The 10,305-nt window shown below is 45.7% G+C and overlaps 1 protein-coding gene across 2 annotated transcripts in view; it reads left to right on the top strand.

Annotated features, from left to right (window-relative positions):
- Positions 1 to 4,956: 4,956 nt before the first annotated feature.
- The window catches only part of LOC138648017 (dimethylaniline monooxygenase [N-oxide-forming] 2-like), a 117,747-nt gene continuing 112,398 nt past the window's right edge, over positions 4,957 to 10,305 (top strand). The window contains exon 1 of one of the 2 annotated variants that reach the window (XM_069737471.1): positions 4,957 to 5,101. The gene's annotated coding sequence lies outside the window, so the exon portion shown is untranslated. Of the gene's footprint in view, positions 5,102 to 8,507; positions 8,586 to 10,305 lie in introns of those variants that run through there. The other variant, XM_069737473.1, reaches the window with a different exon arrangement.

The following is a 10,305-nucleotide window of genomic DNA, read 5'->3' as shown; positions in this document are numbered from 1 at the left end:
AGATTGTCCAGAACAAAACAACTTAACTTTTCCTCGTGAGCAGCGCCCACTCTGAGCGAAAACAAATCAGACATTAAGAGAATTCCCTCTTTCGTGAGGGGGGAGGAGTCAATGGCCACCACCTTGACCGGAGTCTTGAGCCTAGCTGTCCCTATCTTGCAACATGTGACCAATTGGGAGTCAATCAGATTGATGGATGACCCACAGTCCACAAACGCTGTAGAGAAAGAAGAACAACCGTCCACTAACAGTTCCACCTGAAGCAACACCTTAGAAAATGAGGAAAAGTGTACCTGCGGGTCTGAGTAATCTCCTCGATAACTACTTACACCTAGTTGTTTCCCGTGGACCGAGTCGTTGATGGGCAGGAAGGACACTCCTTCTTCCAATGTCCAGCTTCACCGCAGTAGAAACATAACTGCTTTTCCCGTCGGCGTTTTCTCTCTTTTTCCTTTAAGGTGAGAGTGCTTACTTCCATGGGCTCAGGCACAGTCTCTTTCCCACTGGAAAACAACGGAGTCTCCACCTGCATCAACTCTCTGGCCCGCAACCTGCGGTCCATCCGGACGGCTTGAGTCATGGCATCCTCGAGAGAGTTTGGTGAGGGATGTAACGCCAGGGCATCCTGCAGCTGCTCAGACAAGCCTCTACGGAAAAGTCCTTGCAGAGCGGCGTCGTCCCAAGAAACCTCTGCGACCCAGCGGCGGAACTCCATACAGAACCACTCAGCCGAGTGCTTCCCCTGACAGACACTCATCACCATGTCCTCTGCCAATCGCACTCGGTCAGGCTCATCATATATGTGCCCGAGAGCCTCAAAGAGCGCATTCACCGACACTCTCTCGGGGGCGGTGGGAGAAAGGGAGAACGCCCAAGCCTGCGGGGACCCCCTTAACAGGGACATGACGACCCCTACCCTCTGACTTTCATCCCCAGAGGACCGTGGTCTCAAAGTGAAGAAGAGTTTACAATCCTCTTTGAAAACCCTAAATGTTGTGAATTCTGTGGCCAAGCTCCCTCCTGTGGTCGAGAGTGGTACTTCGGCTGGTTCTGTCTATGAGCTTCCTTTGGTGGATGAGAGTGGTACTGCGGCTTCTGAGTTTCCTTCCTCAGGTGATGAGGTTAAGTTGTTAGGTGCTGCTCTATTTAACTCCACCTGGTGCTTTGATCCTGGCCTCCAGTCAATGTTCTAGTATTGGTCTTGCTTCCTCCTGGATCGTTCCTGTGGCCTGTCTATCCTGCATAAGCTAAGTTTTGCTTGTGTTATTTTTGTTTGCTATTTTTTCTGTCCAGCTTGCTTTATTGGTTTTTCTTGCTTGCTGGAAGCTCTGAGACGCAGAGGGAGCACCTCCGTACCGTTAGTCGGTGCGGAGGGTCTTTTTGCCCCTCTGCGTGGTTGTTTGTAGGTTTTTGTGTTGACCGCAAAGCTATCTTTCCTATCCTCGGTCTATTCAGTAAGTCGGGCCTCACTTTGCTAAATCTATTTCATCTCTGTGTTTGTATTTTCATCTTACTCACAGTCATTATATGTGGGGGGCTGCCTTTTCCTTTGGGGAATTTCTCTGAGGCAAGGTAGGCTTATTTTTCTATCTTCAGGGCTAGTTAGTTTCTCAGGCTGTGCCGAGATGCATAGGGAGCGTTAGGCGCAATCCACGGCTACCTCTAGTGTGGTGTGTTAGGATTAGGGATTGCGGTCAGCAGAGTTCCCACGTCTCAGAGCTCGTCCTTTGTTTTTGGTAATTGTCAGGTCACTTTGTGTGCTCTGAACTTCAATGTCCATTGTGGTTCTGAATTACCTGTTCATAACACCTAAACTCCTTCTTGTTTGCAGAAAAAAAAGTCAGGCAACTTAACAGGTGGTTCTGGGGACACCAGCACAACATCACTCGCCATAGCCCCCTGAAGACCAGGAGACAATGCCCCCTGCACAGTCTCAGTGATCTGCCACTGAGAATGAGCAAGGGCCTGCTGCTCCAGAGTTAAAGCCTGATAGGGAATTTAGATTGTGAGCCCCAACGGGGACAGCGATGATAATGTGTGCAAAACTGTAAAGCGCTGCGGAATATGTTAGCGCTATATACAAATAAAGATTATTATTATTATTACTAGATGGCAGCCTGATTCTAAAGAATCGGGAGTCTAGAATCCATATATACTTTATTTATTCAAATGTAAGAATAATACAATTAATAAATAATAGTAAGAAAGAACAAAAATAATAGGCAGTATATGGAGAAAACACCAAACAAAAGTTCAAAATTGGTGTGAAAATGTCACTGAACCACTTCACAACTAAATATATATAGTTTTGGTAAATGGTATTATCATTTTTTTGATGAAATTCGGCAGGAGCTTGAAGAGCAACGTCACTGGGCCCGCCTCCACGCAGTAGAAACTTGCTGTGAGGTAAAAATTCAAAAATCACACCAAAATGGCGGGCGGAGTGTGTCACAGTACGGCACGTTTCTGATTGGTCGCTCGCAGCAGGTGGCAACCAATCAGACACTGGACACTGTTGACGTCACTTATCTCCGGACGTTAGCTCCGGACATTAGCTCCGGACATTAGCTCCGGACATTAGCTCCGGACAAAGCCACGGAAGTTGGCACAAATTGCAGGAAGTAGTATTCTAGGCAATTATATATTAGATAGCCACAGACTCCAAGGAATGCGAGGCAAGCAAGACTGGAGAGAGATTGCTTCAGGCCTGACAAGACCTGAATCACCTGACTGCTGGAGGGCGTGGCCTAAGCTCCAGGGAGCAAGAAGCTGAAGGAAAACTCCTAGAAAGGTAACTAAAGAACTGAGCTACCAAGGGGCACAGACAGAGACGTAAACAGAACAGGCCGGCGTCAAGGCACGGGATAGCGTAACGGTACCAAGGGACTAAACAGAAAGGATAGTAGGGGCCAAGCAGAGGTCAATACCAAACGGACAGAGAAAGTACAGAGACGGAATCCAACAAACAGTAACCAGAGAACAGACCGAGTCAAAAGCCAAGGGATCAAGCAAACAGCACACAGCACAAAACACACTCAGGGGTCAATACACTTAGCCAAGGGCGGAAGTATCACTGACAAAGGAAACTCCCAGATGGAGGCTATAAGAAGTCCACGCAGGATCAAAGTGAGGCCACAGGAATTAACCCGAGAAGAACCAACCCAGACAAACCATGACATGTACAGTCATGGCTGAAAGTGTTGGCATCCTTGAAATTGTTCCAGAAAATGAAGTATTTCTTCCAGAAAATTATTGCAATTACACATGTTTGTTATACACAAGTTTGTTTCCTTTGTGTTTATTCAAACAACACAAAACAAACTGAGAAAATAAGGCAAATGGGACACCGTTTCACACAAAACCCCGAAATGGGCTGGACAAAATTGTTGGTATATTTAAAAAATTGTGGGTAAACAACTTTGTTTTAAGCATGTGATGCTCGTTCAAACTCACCTGTGGCAAGTAACAGTTGCAGGCAGTATTAAAATCACATCAGACCAGACAAAAAGGGTAGAAGTTGACTCAATTTTTACATTGTGTTTCTGTGTCACACAGCATGGAAAACTGAAAGAGGAAAATAGAACTGTCTGAAAAATTGAGAACCATAATTGTTGAACTATATCAACAATCTCAAGTTTACATGTCCATCTCCAGAGATCTTGGTGTTCCATTGTTCATGGTGCTCAACATAATCAAGAAGTTTACAACCCATGGCATTGTAGCTAATCTCCCTGGATGTGAACAGCTGAGAAAAATTGATGACAGATTGCAATGCAGGATAGTCCGGATGGTGGATAAGTTTCCCCAATCAAGTTCCAAAGAAATTCAAACTGTCCTGCAGGCTCTTGGTGCATCATTGTCAGTGTGAACTATCTGATGACATTTAAATGAAATGAAATGCTATCGCAGGTGACCCAGGTGGACCCCACAGCTGACTCAGAGATATAAAAATGCTAGATTGCAGTTATCAAAAATGTACGTGAGAAAGCTAAAATCCTTCTGAAAAAGCATCAGATAGATGTTTTTGTTAAAGTACATCATCCTACTGTTTATAGGCCTCATTCCGTTTTCTGTGAAGAAAAAAACACAGTGACTACAGTCAAATATGGTTGAAGTTCAAAGATGCTTTGTGGTTGATTTGCTGCCTCTGGCACTGAGTACCTTCACTGTGTGCGAGGCATCATGAAATCTGAAGATTACCAATGGATTTTGGGTCGCCTTATAGTGCCCAGTGTCAGAAAGCTGGGTTTGCATCCTAGGCTATGGGTTTTCCAGAAGGCATTGAACCCAAGCATACTTCAAGAAGCAACAGAAATGGATGGGAAAAAAGCGCTAGACGGTTCTGAAGTGGCCAGCAATGAGACCAGATCTAAATTCTGTGGAGAGGTCTTAAAATTGTTGTTGGGAGAAAGCACGCTTCAAATATGAGATACCTGGAGGATTTTACAAAAGAAAAGTGGTCCAAAATTACAGTTGAGAGGTGTAAGAAGTTTGTTGACCATTTTAGCAAGTGACTGATTTAACTTATTTATTTCAAAGGGTTTGCAAGCAAATATAATGTTGGGGGTGCCAAGATTTTGTCTGGCCCATTTTTGAGGTTTTGCATGAAATTATGTCAAATTTGCCCCTTTTCTCTTTTTTTTGTGCTGTTCCAATACACACAAAGGAAATAAATATGTGTATAGCAAAACATGTGTAATCGCAATAATTTTCAGGATGAAATGCTTCATTTTCTGAAACAATTTCAAGTGTACAAACACTTTCTGTCATGACTGTATTTCTGGACCTAACTGTCATCTGGTTAGGAGATTGTACTAGATATCTTACTGTTTGCTAATTTTAGTGTAAAATAGAAATTGCTTCTGTGTATCCCTCTTTCTTGTCTTTTAAAGTTTGTAAGATATGGATACAGTGTCAGTGTAATCTCTCTCTCTAGATCAGACCTTTGATCTCTTTTTGCTTCAAAACAAGGAGAGAACTGTCAACTGCTCTTTGTTTATTTCCGACCATATCAGAGTGGTTACTGCTTCTTATAGTACTAGACGGAAAGCACCATCATACTTCTATAGATAGTCCAGATTCCAGAAGAACAACAGGACAAGTAAGACACTTTTCATTTGTTATGAATGTTTTGGTTATTAACTTAGCAGTAGCTTTCTTTGAGCTGGCATATTCTCCTCTTGAGTAAATTAGTAATTTAAAGGGAAGGTGCCACCAGTTTTCTTGTATTTTGTTTTTTTGTGAAATTAAGCTTAAAATAGTAATTAAAATGTATTAATGCAATGTTTGCACTGTTTGCAAACATTTCTATATGAAAAATATTACATATTTTTCTACAAATATACATATTTACCACTAGGGGAGCATTTTGCGTTTTAGACCTCAAGCAGCTATAGTAACATTTAGCAGCTCTGCCCCGGGATATTAGACCACCCAAAAGGGCAGGGAAATGGTGATGTCAGCAGTTACTGCCCCAATTTTGTGGCTAACAGTAAGAATGAAGAGCAGCATCACAGGGCAGAGCCATTTTTTGTGTGTGACTGCTCTGTGATCTGCTATCACCAGCAGTTACTGCATCAGAGGCACAGCTTGTTTACAGAGGAGCAGAACACAGTGGGCTCAGCAGCATGTTTTGTGAATAACATTCTTGCCATCCCCCTTCCCCCACCTTAATCCCTGTCCTGTCAGCTGCCCTGCTCTCTCTCCAGGTGTCACCTCCCTCTCTGCAGGCTGTGAGTGCAGCTTACTGGAGATCACAGGGACTGTGTGTGAGGGGGAGGCAGAGACACAGCAGGAGAAGCACACAGGGCAGCCTGTGAGGAGCAGAGGATGTGTGCCCAGGACGTGCCTGCCTGGAGTACAGAGGAGCAGTGAGGGCTTCTTCTCTCCTGCGATAGAGAGAAAGTGGAGCTCGGTAGATAGCACAGGGCTATTATAAAATGGCAGCTAGTCACACCTACAGCAGTGAGTTGTGCAGCCCACAGAGGCGTGCCCAGCTCACTGCTAATGCTGCTGCAATGTTACAGATAGGGTCAGCGCCGGTCTGTTATCTCCTATGTTCATGGGGTGCCGTAACATGACACTGATAGTGCCCTGCTACTGCTGCAAAACCAAGATGTCAGCCCCCAGTGCATTCTTTAAACTCATATAACACATGAAATCTGTTTCACATGCATTTCAAACTTGCTTATAGCAGCATGTTATGCTACATTACAGTGATTTATTAATGACCTATAAACGCGGTACCTTCCCTTTAAATCGATAGATGGTAAAGCTTTTTCTTTCTTATCACTCTTTTGCAGAAGATGTCATTTTCACCCTGTTTGAAAAGCAGTGGCGTAGGAAGAGGGGTGCGGGGGGGGCGGTCCGCCCCGGGCGGCACAATGCGGGGGGCGGCCGGCGCTGCAGGAGAAGAAAAAAAAAAAAAAAGACGCCCCTTTAAATCTTCGGGCGGCGCCGTCCGCCGCCGCGACCAGGGCCAGCTCCCCCCACCACCGGACCCCGCCCCCCGCTCTATACTCACCTCTCCTGGTTCCTGCGGCGCCGGCAGCTACAGCGTCCTCTGACTCTGCGACGTCTCAGAGCAGAGGGCGCGATGACGTCACTACTGTGCGCGCCGCTCTGCCTCTCTGTCCTGAGCGTCGCAGAGCCGGAGAGACGCTGACTGCACCGGACCTACGCTAGGAACGGGAGAGGTGAGGATTTTACTTTTTTTTTTTTTTCTTTATGTCTGACTGTCTGGGGCTGGGGCAATGCTGGACACACTGGGGCAATACTGGAGACCATGGGTCAGATTGCTGGACACACTGGGGCAATACATGAGACCATGGGGTAGATTGCTGGACACACTGGGGCAATACTGGAGACCATGGAGCAGATTGCTGGACACACTGGGGCAATACATGAGACCATGGGGCAGATTGCTGGACACACTGGGGCAATACTGGAGACCATGGGGCAGATTGCTGGACACACTGGGGCAATACAGGAGACTATGGGGCAGATTGCTGGACACACTGGGGCAATACTGGAGACCATGGGGCAGATTGCTGGACACACTGGGGCAATACAGGAGACTATGTGGCAGAATGCTGGACACACTGGGGCAATACAGGAGACTATGTGGCAGAATGCTGGACACACTGGGGCAATACTGGAGACCATGGGGCAGAATGCTGGACACACTGGGGCAATACAGGAGACCATGGGGCAGATTGCTGGACACACTGGGGCAATACAGGAGACTATGTGGCAGAATGCTGGACACACTGGGGCAATACAGGAGACTATGTGGCAGAATGCTGGACACACTGGGGCAATACAGGAGACTATGGGGCAGATTGCTGGACACACTGGGGCAATACTGGAGACCATGGGGCAGATTGCTGGACACACTGGGGCAATACAGGAGACCATGGGGCAGATTGCTGGACACACTGGGGCAATACAGGAGACCATGGGGCAGATTGCTGGACACACTGGGGCAATACTGGAGACCATGGGGCAGAATGCTGGACACACTGGGGCAATACAGGAGACCATGTGGCAGAATGCTGGACACACTGGGGCAATACAGGAGACCATGGGGCAGATTGCTGGACACACTGGGGCAATACAGGAGACCATGTGGCAGAATGCTGGACACACTGGGGCAATACAGGAGACCATGGGGCAGATTGCTGGACACACTGGGGCAATACAGGAGACCATGGGGCAGATTGCTGGACACACTGGGGCAATACTGGAGACCATGGGGCAGAATGCTTGACACACTGGGGCAATGCTGGACACTGGGGCAGATTGCTGGACACACTGGGGGTAATATGCTGGACACACTGGGGGTAATATGCTGGACACACTGGGGCAGACTGCTGGACACACTGGGGAAAGGCTGGACACTGGGGCAGATTGCTGGACACACTGGGGGCAGTGCTGGACATACTGGGGCAGATTGCTGGACACACTGGGGGTAATATGCTGGACACACTGGGGCAGATTGCTGGACAACATGGGGGTAATATGCTGGACACACTGGGGCAGATTGCTGGACAACATGGGGGTAATATGCTGGACACACTGGGGGCAGGACTTGAGGCATGGGCAGAATGTAGATACGGGGCATGATTGGAGACACGGGGCAGGATTGGATCATGGGGCAGGACGGATACGATGCAGGCTGGTGGGGCAGGATGTGGAGATCATATGGGGTAGAATGGATACTCATGAGGGCAGGATGCGAGAACATATGGCTGGAGCCAGGAATGAGAAACGGGGCCAGGGTGGGGAATATTATTACCATAGGGGCTAATTAAGGGATATTATTACTGCAGTGATGTATTTATTTTATTTTTTGAGTATACTGTTATAAAGGGGGGGGCGGTCCTGTTACTGTGCAGAGTGACACTATATCACCTTTTTTTCTTCATGTGATGTAATGTAGAAGTTGTGAAAAATTAAGTAATGTGTTCTGCAAGCGGAGCTCGAGATAACTGTGTTATTTCCTGCAGAAACGAGTCCTGGCTGGAAGGAATGATGGCGGTCTGTGCTGGATGAAAGATGAAGGACTTCACCTAGAGACGTCACTGGTGAGTCAGTGTTACCTATACACTGACACTATACACTGTATACTATATAGAGGTCCTGTGTATAATGTCACCAGTGATCTCTGTATTACCTCTACACAGACACTGCATACTAAGTACAGATCTCCTGTGAATACTGGCACTTATGGTGATAGTATTGTGGTTTTTTTTTTTATTACTGATCAGTATTGTAGTATTCAGTCACTATGTGGTGGTAATATGTGGTCTGGAAATGGTGTTGTGGTATTTGTCCCTTGTATGTAGTATCATTCGGTCACTATGTGGCCTGGTCATGGTGTGGTGGTATTAAGTCACAGGTGTGGCATGTGGGGGTGACACCATTAGGCCCAGTTTAAGTTCTACAAAACAGGAAAACCGTTTTTGGTAACCTTTGTGTGTATTGAGCCGGGGGGGGGGGGGGGGCGCCAAACTCGGGAACAGCCCCGGGCGGCAAAAGCTCTAGCTACGCCTCTGTTGAAAAGTATATGTTGGTATAAAATGGTGAAAAATAAATCCTTCTCTCCCTCAGTCTCTAAAGTTAAAAGTGCTGAGAGAAATAGACTGACAGCGGTATTTAACATGTGCTGACATGGGAGGGCTTCATTCCACATGCCAATCGACGAGTCCGTGACATGATCGCGGGATGCCAATATGCTGCCATGACAGTCAGAGGTGTGCTGAAGACCTCCGTGTTTGTCATGAAAATTCTCCTGTGAAAGCCAGCCTGTTGCTGGCATTCATAGGCAGTGTCAGACTGGAGAACACAAATCCCACCAGAGAATATTATGCTTGGGGCCTACCATCCATTTACTATATTAACCCATTACTTGCCAAATTAAAATTTTTACAAGTACGGATTTTTCAGAAAAGGGCGTCCCAATATTCAATTAAAAATGACAATGACATGATTTCCTATTTGGAAAACATTCATTTTACAAACACAACACAAAAAATTGGACCTAATTATAAAAATTATAAAATCTTAGTTGCTATAAGCTAAAGATTAGGCGTCCCAAAAAAAAAGACATTGGTAGATAATGGGTTAATAAGAAAGAATAAAATCTGCAACAAAAAGGAGGACACACTCTGTACATTAAGATAAAGATTGCAAAACTAAAAATCAGATTTCTTCCATTTTTTTATCACTATTTGGACTATACAGCTCTGGAAAAAATTAAGAGACCACTGCAAAATGTTCAGTTTGTCTGATTTTTCTCTTTGTAGGTATATTTTTGAGTAAAATGTAAATTGTTCTTTCAGTCTATAAACTACTGACAACTAGTGATGAGCGAGTATACTTGTTGCTCGGGTTTTCCCAAGCACGCTCGGGTGATCTCCAAATATTTATGACTGCTCGGAGATTTACGTTTTCCTTGCCTCAGCTGGATGATTTGCGGCTACTAGACAGCTTGATTACATGTGGGGATTCCCTAGCAACCAGGCAACCCCCACATGTATCAGCCTGGCTAGCAGCCGTAAATCATCCAGCTGGGGCAAGGAAAACTAAATCTCCGAACAGTCATAAAAACTCAGAGATCACCCGAGTGTGCTTGGAAAAACCCAAGCAACGAGTATATTCACTCATCACTACTGACAACATGTCTCTGAATTTCCAAGCAATAATTTTTGTATTTTTTTTCGGATAAAAAAAATGGTCAAAATTAAAAAAAAAAAAACAGTGCTTTCAGACCTGAAATAATGCAAAGAAAACAAGTTCATAATC

Source organism: Ranitomeya imitator, chromosome 8 (assembly GCF_032444005.1).
Source record: "Ranitomeya imitator isolate aRanImi1 chromosome 8, aRanImi1.pri, whole genome shotgun sequence".
Taxonomy (NCBI): Eukaryota; Metazoa; Chordata; class Amphibia; order Anura; family Dendrobatidae; genus Ranitomeya; species Ranitomeya imitator.
Note: the sequence above shows the minus strand (reverse complement) of the source record. Positions and strands in the feature narration are given on the sequence as shown.